The 12,654-nt window shown below is 39.4% G+C and overlaps 1 non-coding gene across 1 annotated transcript; it reads right to left on the bottom strand.

Moving 5' to 3' along the window:
* Nucleotides 1-5,313: 5,313 nt before the first annotated feature.
* Nucleotides 5,314-5,420, bottom strand: LOC111915660 (small nucleolar RNA R71). Its single transcript, XR_002858222.2, has one exon. It is a non-coding gene; the product is annotated as a small nucleolar RNA R71 (small nucleolar RNA).
* Nucleotides 5,421-12,654: the final 7,234 nt, after the last annotated feature.

Below are 12,654 nucleotides of genomic sequence, written 5' to 3'. Positions count from 1 at the left end.
TGCACGGTAAGAGAATCTCCATGACCCATCTTAGCGGAAAACATGTTAGTGAAAATCTCATAACGCTCTTGTCTCGCGTTTTGGTGGTATCTCTTCAATAAGTCTTGATGCATCTCGTACGGGTACATGTCCTCATAGGAATTTTGGAATTCGGAGTTCATGGTGGCTATCATGATGCAATGTACCTTCGTTGCATCTCGCTCATGAGTTTCAAAAGCGGTCATTTCATCCGAAGTAGTGATTTCAGGGTTGATTTTCTCGAGCTTCTCATCGAGGACATACTCCTTATCCTCATAGCGAGCAATGGTGCGAATGTATCTTATCCATTCGCTAAAGTTCGTCCCATCGAAAGTGACCTTTTGACAAAGGCTCATCAATGTGAAAGAACTAGCAGCAGCGTTGTTTGCATTCGACATCTACAAATAGAAAGGACAAAGATAGATTAGAATATGAATCCCTAATTATCACCCAATAAGAAAAATTAGGGCTAGGATCCAACAATAATATTTACATATTAGAAAAGGGATGCCGTAATCCAACATGCAAATAATATGAAGGTAAGTGAATGACGATTCACTAATTCTCCACCATAAAACATAACTTTAAGTCCTAAATGTATTTGAGAATTCCTAGGTTCGGATGAGATTCATTGAAACTATTCAATGGCATGTTTAAATCTCGATATGCCCCTCTTGTTTGCGATTGGGATACCGAGGATCACAAAGCGGGTGTGAATTACCATGCAAATTCACATGGTGCCTTCATTGTAATGATCACCTATTCGATGTGCCGGTAAACCACACACGCTCCATCGAACTATGATAAACAATGAATCACCCTTTGCCACCTTTGCTTAGAACCAATTAGTGTGTCGGTAAACCACACACTCTCCACTAACTTCTTAGCAAGGGTGCAAAGTGTAATTTCATGGGATTGCATCAATTCACTTTTCCTAAAGTAACTAAGATTGGGAAATTTTTAAAAAATGTGTAGTTACTTTGTATTTCATATTATACTTTTAATGAGAGGATGAGGTTGTCCTATCCTACCCGTTCGGCTAACGACCCTCCACCGATCAAGCAAGCGGTGGGTGTGAGTGTACACCCATTAAGCGCCATTTTATAGGCCGCAACCTTATACCCACCTTATAGATCGACTTCGTGAATGAGGCCTACTAACGGTAAGACTAGCATTTAGTTATACATATATATATATATATATATATATATATATATATATATATAATCTTGTAATATTATATTAGTATAGGGTTGTATTTTAAACTTTTAAAAATCTAGGGTTTGAAATTTAAATTGTCTAAATTAAAACTTTTAATCACAAAACATAAATTTCAAAACTTGAGGACAAGTTTTAAACATTTAAAACATGAAGGATCAAATAACAAATAATATCAATTAACAATTAATTCCATAATTATCCATATTTGATTTATTTAATTATTTCTTGCAAGATAATTACCAATTTAATCAAAATAATTAATTAATTATCACATAAGGAAATTAAATATTTTATTAGTTGATAAATATCTTTAATTAGATCAATATTATAGTCATATATATCAGAAAATTGGATTAAGATTGATCTAATATGATAAAGGTAAGTTTCTGTAAGATAAGTATGGAAAAATCCCGAATCTGGCCCTTCCTGACGCTTGAACTCGTCGAGTTCCCAACTGGACTCGTCGAGTCAGGCCAACTCGTCGAGTCCACCATGGGACTCGTCGAGTTTACGACACAGAAACACAAAATTCGAATTTTGCACACAAGTTTCAAACAAACAAGCAACAATTTAATAGAAACCAAGCTAGACTCTGATACCACTGATGGGTTTTAGCCATAAGAACTTTCCTATGTGCGCATGCAAAACCCTAATGCTTGGATCTAGGCTTTCTAATTAAACATGCTTTGAATCCAAGACTTATAATGACTAATTAGGTATAAAACAATACAAAATCAGATCTAGAAGTTTACCTTTGAATCTCTTGTTTTGATCTTGTTGTCTTGGAGCTCTAGAGTCACAATTGTCACTCCTCTAATGGCTTACAAACACCAACTAGCAAGGAAGATGATTTGAGAGAGAGGAGAGGGAAGAAATTCGGCCAGGGTTTCTTTCTTCTTAAGAGGTGCCGATTTCCCTATGCCATGGGGTCTATTTATACTTGTAGACTCCTTAAGGGTTTCACCTTAAACCCTAGTTGGATAATCCTTTCCTTAAAGCAATCCAAATACTTACCATAGATAAGCCTTGGACGATTTTGAGCTATCCAAAGCTCTAGAATCCGTCCAATCCCTATCTCTTAAGGATTTACAGTCTAAAGTGTAACTATCAAACAATTGACAGTTTATACCCTCTTATTTAATTAATCTCTTTAAGTCACCAAATTAATACTAATTAATTTATGACTTATATTAATCAAATACCAATATTATTATTCCTTATATTATTCTCATAATATATTAATAATATTTATTCTCTCATAATAAATCATCCTACCAAGTTGCTATGGTGAAGGCAACCCAAAAGGACCATGCACAATCGGGTCAAATACTTGCCTAATATAGTTGCAGCCTTAGACACTATTCCAACATTCTTTCCTTTCTTGGCCTTCAAAACTTTGAGTGTTACATATATGATTCTTGAAATTTGTTGATATGAATGTTCTTGCTTATGAGTTTTAGTAGATCATAGAAATTATTTGCAAATTGTTTATTAGTGTAATTCTTGATCTAAATGTCAATTAATGGACTCCATAACTTGTCCTCAAGTTATGGAATTCCAGAAGTCTTTTTCTTTAAACCCATTAAAACTCATAAGTTATAGAAATGACAAGGTTTGAATCTCCGAGGGTTAAAGTGTAGTTTCAGGATCTATTTTGAAAATGATTTCAGAAGTCGGGGTGTGTTTGGTATCATTTGGACTTCTATTGAATAGATTCTTGGGGGCAGGTGATATGTACATAATTAGTTAGTTATTTAGCATACATTTTTATTCATTTTTAACTAATTATGTGAATAATATGGACAAAAAGGTACTTAATATTGTTTAAATTTTGTTTTCAGTCCAAAAGACATGCTTGGGAGTGAAAGGGAACAAGGGAAAGCAATTAGAGACCAATGAAAGAAGATTGAGGGACAAAAACTTACCTACTCGGCGAGTACACAAGCCTACTCGGCGAGTCCAGCTGAATATTCCAGAGGATAGCCACGACTCCTGATTTAAGATGGATAACAACGAGTCTACTCGGCGAGTTGGGTCTGCTACTCGCCGAGTACACCCTGTTTTGAGATATCTATAAAAACCGAGCCTTTATCCGATGGGACTACTTTTCTGGCGTTTTTTGAAGATCCAACTGCGATTGAGAACCCTGGAAGACGCTGAGGAGTTCTAATCTTCAACCTTTTGAAGAATTGAAGCAACTAGGTTAATCATTCCACTTAGCTTTAGGAATTGAGTATGTTTAATCTAGCTAAACCTGTTTTTGTGTTTGTTTTTACTGCAACTATGAGCTAAATACGTTTTTGTTTCTGTTTGGGGAATACCAAGGAACTCCTATGGTTTAGTTCTTAGCTTTTGGTTAATTGTTTATTGGTGATTTATTAAATTAAGTTTGTTAAAGAACCTTATGCATTAAATCACAATTATTTTCTGTTAATTGGAAGACAATTAAGCTGCATGAACATCTCTTAGTGTTAACCTCATATGTCTATGTGAACACTAACTCATATGCTTAGGAATAATGATTATGAAACTAAGATTAATGAGACAATAATTAGATTAATGTGTAAGCTTGTTTGAGAAACCATCAAACAAGAGGTTAATTGAACCACTGAATTGATTAACCACTACAAATCTTATTTAATCCAAATTGTTAATCTAGGGAATTAATTAGCTTAAACACTTGATCACTGCTTGAATTAATTGATTGTCTAAGGGTTAGGAGTAATGAACATGAACCTAACCACTATAATTGGTAGCCAATAACAATTAATCTATCATAAATACAAAATAACCATAGGAGTGAATTGGTTGAACCTAAATAGAAACATCTTTATCAAATTTGGTGAATTAGTTGTTTGTTTAAGTTATTTAGTTAATTAAGTGTTTTACGGTGTCCTTAAGTTTCTAGTCTTGCAAAACTAGAAGAAAAACCTTTTACTTTCATTAATTGTTTTAGTTAAAATTAGTTATTAGTTTAATTTTCCGTTCCCTGAGTTCGATACCTTACTTACTAAACTATACCACTAAAAGACAGGTTCACTGCCTTTGTGTGCTAAATTTATTAATAAAAAGTAGGGATAAAACAAGTGCATTTTACACACATCAAGTTTTTGGCGCCGTTGCCGGGGAACGGTTCTAAATAATTAATCTAATTCCTAATTTTTTCGATCTTTTGTGTGAGTTTACTTGCATAGAGTTAATTTATTGCAATTTAGTAGTTAGTAATTAGGTCTTAGCATATGTTCTAGTGTTAACATTAAGTTTTTAATTTTTCCAAAATCACATTGATACTCGCCAAGTGCAGTCGTACCTACTCGGCGAGTACAAGCGTATTTAGCAGTTTAATTTTCGATTTTTTAGTACATTTTTTTGTTCTTTTTACATTTTTATCTTGTTTATTTCAGGACTTTCATGACCAGAGGATCAAACACCCCGCTGGTACCCCCGTTTGAAGATCCCGATTGAAAAGAAACAAAGGAAAGGATGTGGAGAGTTCGAGTACACCAAAGAAGTCACATTTGTCCAATTTGAAGACTGTTTTGGGGAAAAAGAAGAGCAGCAAATCAGGAGCATCCAACGCTTCTTTAGTAATCGACGAACCGGATAAGGAAGATATTGAGTACGAGACCGATGAAGAAGATGAGCCTACATACGAGCACAAAACCGATTCCAAGGAAGAGTTAGCTATCACAATGGCTAACATTAATGAAATCCCCATGGGAGAATGGAAGAAGAGGATGCGCGACGACATTGGCCCGGGACTTGTGCAACCCGCAATTCCCGCGACTGCTACTTTCGAGCTAAAGGGTCATATCCTAGCTTTACTTAAAGAAATACCGTTTTATGAAAGACCATGAAGATGCCTACAAGCATTTGGACGAAGTCAATGATGTAGTTGATTACTTCAATGTTCCAAATGTGCCCCGCGAGACTCAGCTACTTCGTATGCTTCCGGTGACATTCAAAGGAGCTGCAAAAGACTGGCTCAAGTCACTTCCCCCCGGATCAGTCACCACTTGGGCCAAGATGAAAGAAGAATTCATTGATCACTTTTGCCCACCTTCCAAGATAGCCAAGTTGAAGAAGGCCATTGCTAACTTTGAGCAACAAGCTGGAGAGTCGCTATATGAAGCATGGGAGAGGTACAAAAGCTTACTAAGAAACTGCCCACACCATGATCTAAACAGCCAGCAAGAAGTCTCCATCTTCTATGATGGAGTCAATGTCACAACCAGGCAGTTACTAGACTCGCAAGGCCCGCTCACAAAGAAGCCACCCCCGGTGATCAAAGAATTGATTGAAGAATTCTCTAAACACTCTAGAGAATACCACAACCCTAGACATGATGTCACTAGGGGAGCCGCTTATGCAGCTACTGAAGACTTATCCGCGGTCATGGCTATGCTGAAAACCATTGATAGGAGGATGGATAAAATGGATCAAACGATCCATGCTATTCGGGTGGGTTGTGAAAACTGCAATGGGCCTCACCTCACTAGAGACTGTGATTTAGATGAGAATGGCAACAAGAAGGTGCAAGTGTGCTACTCAAGTGGAGACCGATATGATGAAGACTGGCGCAAACAAAAGAAAGAATGACTCCTTTATGAAGAGTACAAGAAAGCCAATGAGGAAAGGTTTAGGCAAAAAGGGAGAGGGTTCTACCAAAAGGAGGAGCCTGTGCAAGAAAGGAAGCCAAACTTGGAAGAAATGCTCACCAAATTTGTAGCTGCTTCAGAAAAAAGACATAGTGACCATGATGCTGCAATTCAAGAAACAAGGACCATGCTTAGGAACCAGCAAACATCTATCCATAATATTGAAACGCATCTTCGGGAACTTGCTCAACAAATCAACCAAAGGTCACCGGGCGAACTTCCTAGCAAAACTGAAAATAACCCATGAGGCGCGCACATAAACATAGTCACAACAAGAAGTGGGAAGATAATCACTCCCCTGGCACCTATTCAGACTGAGTCATCAAAGAAATCACAGAAGGAGGAGGCAGAAAAGCAAACAGAAAACCAAGATATACAATCTGACAGCCCTACTCGCCGAGTACCACGTATGGACTCGGCGAGTACATCACAAAATCCCAACGAGCAGGTTCCTGAAAAACTTTACCAACCTCCCTTGCCATACCCAGCCCGAGCTAAGAAGGAGAAGTAGGAAGAGGAGTATCAGAAGTTTCTAGATCATATCAAGACTCTTCAAATAAACATACCCTTCATTGAAGTCGTCATGTAAATGCCCAAGTATGCAAAGTTCCTTAAGGAACTTCTCACTAATAGTAAGAATATGGAAGAAGTGAAGAAGGTAGTACTCAATGAAAACTGCTCAGCTGCTATGCTAAATAAGCTACCAGAGAAGAAAGGTGATCCGGGGAGTTTGACTTTACCTTGCCAATTTGGCAACTTGGCCACCATTCATGCCTTAGCCGATTCGGGAGCAAGTGTGAACCTAATGCCATATTCATTCTTTAAGAAGCTGGATCTCCCAGAACCAAGGCCAATTCGCATGACAATACACTTGGCAAACAAGACAGTCACCTTCCCAAGAGGCATATGCGAAGACATATTAGTCAAGGTGGACAAATTCGTCTTTCCCGCTGATTTTATCATTCTGGACATGGAGGCGGATCCACAAGTGCCAATCATCCTTGGAAGGCCCTTCCTTAACACGACAAGTGCTATAGTAGACATGAGGGACTCAAAGCTCACCTTGTGGGTTGGAGAAGATTCAGTCACATTTGGGGTAGACCAAGCTATGAAGTATTCAAGGAATAGTGACGACACGACATTCTCAATCGATATGCTTGACGAATTATTGGAGGAAGGCATAACTAAAGATTCCAACAAGTTCACAACTGATGATGAAGAATTTGATCCAGAAAAAGACTTGATGGAAATTGAAAGACTGCTGGAAGAAGCAGATTATGAAGAATTGGTAAAACAAACTGACAGTTATACTCGCCGAGTAGGACCGATCTACTCGTTGAGTTCCTCTGAAGAAAAGGCAGAAATCGTGAATACAGCCACAAACTCGCCGAGTACCCTACCTGCACTCGGCGAGTCCAACAGTCAGAACCAAAAAACGGAGCTCAAAACTTTACCAGAACATTTGGAGTATGCTTTCCTTGAAGAAGGCAACCAAAAGCCTGTAATCATATCCTAACTGTTCCATCGTGTCTTTCTCCGACTGCCATGCGCCGCCGTGGGGGAGGTGGCTGGGATTGGATGCTTCTTCCGAGAGAAACTCGTGTGTTGAAGATGTGTGAGTGTGTATTGACGTGTGTTGGGCATGGGATCTTGGGAAATCATCGCCACAACCATGAGGTGGTGGTTGTCGTCATAAATCGCCACCTGTCACCTCCAGATTGATGATGGGTGTGTGTTATGTTTCAAACTCGTGTTTGTGTGTGTCGTAGTAGTTTTAATGGCTAGAAAACGGAGAAGATAACCACCATGGTTGCCGTCATATGTCACCGCCGACCACCACAAGGTGGTTGTGTGTGTGTGTGCGTGTTCTTTGGGGTTTAGCATTGTAAATTGTAAAAAAAATGGAATAATGAAGAGAAAAACTCAAACCACCACCGTATGGGTGGTGGCTGCTGCCACCAGCCGTCGTGTTGGGTGGCGGTGTGCCTCGTTTGAGTTTTGACTCGTTTGGGGATGCTTGGACAAAGTGGGCCCAATGAAACCCTAATGGGCCAAATGAAGCCCTGATTGACCTGAAAGCCCAACCATTTGATTAATGGGCTAGTATTTGGGTTGGAAACCTTAATTAGGGTTTGGAAACCCCTAATGCCTTGAAACCCTAATTTTGGGATTTATCGGGACCGCACGAGAATTATTTATTAAACCGAAAATAATAATTAATAATCAGGTGCAAATTAACCTAAGGCAGTATTGGACTTAATGGATTAAGTCCTTAATATAATAAGTCCTTAATGGATTAAGTAGAAACACTTAACCCTATTCGTCATTTCATGTGAAAACCCTAATTTCACTTGGGCCTTGATTTGGGCCTTCCTACTGGGCCTTGATGATTATGTGATATTGGGCCATGGGAATACCAAGAGTTTGGACTAGAATAAATGAATGGGCCTTAAGGAAAGACCATGCAGAGGTCTGGGCCCAATTTGGAAAATTGGGCCATATGATGGGCTTTGGCCCATTACTTGACTATTGGGCTTTTAGAGTGTGAGTTTGACCTTGGGCTTGGAACCCAATTATTAATTAGGTATTGTTTGATGTTGGCAGTTCGAGAATCTGTCAACCAGCAGCTGGAGTTTTATTCGCAGGACTTCCGCAGTGCCAGGTTAGTTACCTCACTATACTAAGGGGTCTAAGGCACCAAGGTCGGCCCATTGGATATGTTATCCTAACAGTTGGTATCATGTTGAGTATGAGTTAATTTTCATGCTAGCTGCTATGCCAGTTTGGTAGATCTATAGGACTACCTGTGTTATTATCTGATTACCCGTATGCCCATTGGATATGATATCCTAGAAGTTGGTAGTATGTTGAGTATGAGTTAATGTTGCATGCTAGTTGCTATGCTAGTTAGGTATATCTGTAGGACTACCTGTAGTATTATGTGATTATCTGTATGTGCATTAGTTGTGTTATATGTTGACATATTATGTTGGATGGGTTGAGGTGATACTGCTTCGTGCAGTAACCAACAAACCCGGGAGCATTCTTGATATGAGCTAATAGCCATGTGGGGCATGCCAGACTCGTACTGCGGGCTCGGGAGCATTCCAGATACGAGCTGAGGGAGACTCATATTGTGGGCTCGATGGCAATACAAATGTGAGTTGTGGGCCCGGAAGGCAATCCAGACTCACATTGTGGGCCCAGGGGTAATCTAGTTTGTAAAGTTGTGGATCCAGTACATGCTGTTAAATGTATATGTGTTATTTGCAGTGTATCGGTATTTTGGGGGAACTCACTAAGCTTTGGGGTTAAACTTTCAGTTTTAGTTTCAGGTACCTCAGATGATCGCAGGAAGGCAAAGGCGTGATCGTACAACTTCTCACTTTTTATGACTATGTTTCTGGGATACTCTGATATAGAACCGTTTTGAAAACAAATTGGTAATAACTGAATGGTTTTAAATGATTTAAAAAAGTTTTAAATTTGGCTTGATTTTTATGGGTGTTACACACTCCCTCTTCCAACCCAAAAGAAGTTGAATGCTTTTATTGTCATGATAGGGGGCACTGGAAACGAAACTGCCCCAAGTACCTGCAAGATGTTAAGGATGGGAAGGTTAAACCTACCCATGCAGGTATTTACACTATATTGTCTAATAACTCACCGCATACTCATTCTTGGGTCCTTGATACAGGTTGTGGTATTCATATATGTTCTGATTTGTAGGGCCTAAGAAGAAGTGAGGATGCGGAGCACGGAAAGATAAACTTGATCATGGGGAATAGGAAAGTTTCACCTGTCACCAATATTGGAGTTTATTCTTTGTTGCTAAGTAGCGGGTTAATGTTAGATTTGAATAAATGTTGTTACTCGTCTGAAATGGCAAGAAATATTATTTCTTTTCACGGTTTGTAAAAACAAGGATTTACTTTTTCATTTGATAATGAATGTGGTGGTATTAATGCTTTTTATAATGGTGTTCTTTATTTTAAAGCATTACATTGTGACGGTGTATATGAAATTGTGTCGGTTGTAGGCAACCTAGGAAATAATGTGTTGCATATTGATTATTCCACTAGTTTGGACAAAGCATCATTATGGCATTATCATCTTGGACATGTCAACAATAAACGCATAGGCCAACTCCAAAAGGCTGGAGTCTTGGAGTCATTTGACTTAAGGTCAGATGATAGTTGAGAATCTTGTTTACTTGGAAAAATAACAAAGTCACCCTTCACTGGTACTTGTGCTAGTGGTGAGGGTTTGTTGGACCTCATACACATAGATGTGTGTGGACCCTTCAGAACCGCCACAAGGGATGCTAACCGCTTCTATGTGACTTTTACTGATGATTACAGTAGATATGGTTATGTCTACTTAATCAACCATAAGTCAGAAACCTTTGAAAAGTTCAAAGAGTTTAAACAGGAAGTGGAGAATCAGTTAGGCAAGAACATTAAGATGCTCTGATCTGATCGAGGAGGGGGAGTATCTTAGTAAGAGTTCTTGACTATCTTAAGGAATGTGGAATTGTTTCAAAACTGACACCTCCCAGAACACCACAACTTAATGGTGTGGCTGAGAGGCGCAATCGAACCTTGTTGGACATGGTTCGTTCCATGATGAGTCAAGCTTCGTTACCAATCTCATTTTGGGGGTATGCCTTAGAGACTGTCACCCATATCCTTAATCTAGTCACTACTAATAAGGTTGCCAAAACACCTCACGAGATGTGGACTGGGAAAGTTCCCAATTTAGACCACATCAAGATTTGGGGTTGCGAGGCTTCATGAGACATGAGACTTAGCACAAGCTCGAACCTCGTAGTGAGCGGTGTATTTTCATCGGCTACCTACATAAAGGACAGGACTTGTTTATCAGATGTAGGTGAACTTGACAAGTTGTTCATACAACTCGGCGAGTCGGATGAAGGTTCATTCAATGTTCATATAGAAGGGAAACTCGTCGAGTCGTTGCTAAACTCGACGAGTAGAGTCGTGGATAAGGACGGGTAAAGGGTTAGGGACTTGACGAGTTGACGGCCCAACTCGGCGAGTCGGGTCAACTGGAAGTTGACTTTGACTTTGACTTGGTTAGGGGTAAAATAGTCATTTTACCCTACGAGTAGATATCAGATTCTGACTGAGTGTTTTGTGGGGATTATAGCCTGAGGATTTCCGGAGCAGCAACAGACAGAGGTTTCTCGCACATATTATCAGCAGCTACCCGTACGAGGTGAGTTACCTTCCAGTAGCGGTGGGTCTAAGGCCACAATGTCGGCCCACCAGTAGGAGTCGTATGATAGGTGATTATCTTTGTGAGACTCACCTAGGATTACTATTACCTGATATGTTTATATGCTAGCATGATATGTGATTATGTGGTAGTAGTAGGGGGTGAAATAGTCCCCGGTAGTCGGGTGAAATAGACCGACGGGTACGTCAAGCACCCCATAATGGCTTGACCTGGGTAAGTCAGACACCCCATAATTGTCTGACAGTACATTATGTTATGCTATGTGTTTATGTGGTAGTAGTAAGGGGTGAAATAGTCCCCGGTAGTCGGGTGAAATAGACCGACGGGTACGTCAAGCACCCCATAATGGCTTGACCTGGGTACGTCAAACACCCCATAATGGTTTGACCTGGGTAAGTCAGGCGCCCCAGAATTGCCTAACAATATATTGTATGGTATGTGGTACGATGGGGGAACTCACTAAGCTTCGTGCTTTCAGTTTTCAGTTTTGTTTCAGGTACCTCTTCAGCGAAGGGGAAGGAGCCGGCACGGTAGCTGCACATCATACACACACCTCAGATTCCGCATTATGAGATTCCTTGGGATTGTACTATGACATTATCACTATATTACGATTTGGGTTTTCAGACATTATACATTGTTTTATGAGATGTTATGATTCGACAATATTTTCCTAAGAATGTTTAATTAAATTAATTAATTAAAATGAAATTTTTGGACGTGAAAATTGGGTCGTTACAAGTTGGTATCAGAGCCTTGGTTTGAGGGATTTAGGCATACTTTCGGGTATGACTGGACTCAAACTAAGGAGATGGTAAAAAGGTTTTCAAAAAGAAAAAAATGTTTTCAAAAGAATTTTTGAAAAGAAACTTAAAAAGAAAAGAGTTTTGAGAAAGATAGAAGTGTGTGATGTGCGCGACCGGCCGAGCTCAAGTAAGTACCCCAAAATACCCATACAAGTTTACGTTATGATTATCAGTTTAAGTAGAACAACATGCTATAATAGGACTAAGGATCTAGGAGGATGCCTTATGTGCCTGCTATATGTGTTTCGGCTTCATGAGAACTATATGCTAGTATTGAGTAGACAATAGTAGGATAGCATGTTTAGGTTATGCCTGATAGTATGAGCTTAGCATTGTATGTTAGTGCAGATCCTTGTTATGTGGATAACATTTTTTGATTTTATTGTGGTTAGATTTTCTTTTGTATGAATGCTACTTGCTTTGTGCTTTGTGGGACTCTGAGTAATGGGAGTTAGCCATTAGATGAATACGTCAAGTCACATGTGACCAGGGTTAAATAATCTCAGAGTGTTGGATTTGGCCCTATTGTGCAACTCTCGTTTGAGTCTAACCGTTGTAGGGACGAGTCCTCTACTCGAAGGATTATCTGAGCCTCGCCACATGTGATGGTATTCAGGTAGTGGCTAATTGGCATTATAAAGATACCTTCAATAGCTGAGGACTGGGTTCGGGTTGGAGGATACCCTAGGGTA

The sequence above is a fragment of the Lactuca sativa genome, chromosome 5 (genome assembly GCF_002870075.4).
Source record: "Lactuca sativa cultivar Salinas chromosome 5, Lsat_Salinas_v11, whole genome shotgun sequence".
Classification (NCBI taxonomy): domain Eukaryota; kingdom Viridiplantae; phylum Streptophyta; class Magnoliopsida; order Asterales; family Asteraceae; genus Lactuca; species Lactuca sativa.
This window is presented reverse-complemented; position numbering and strand designations above follow the sequence as displayed.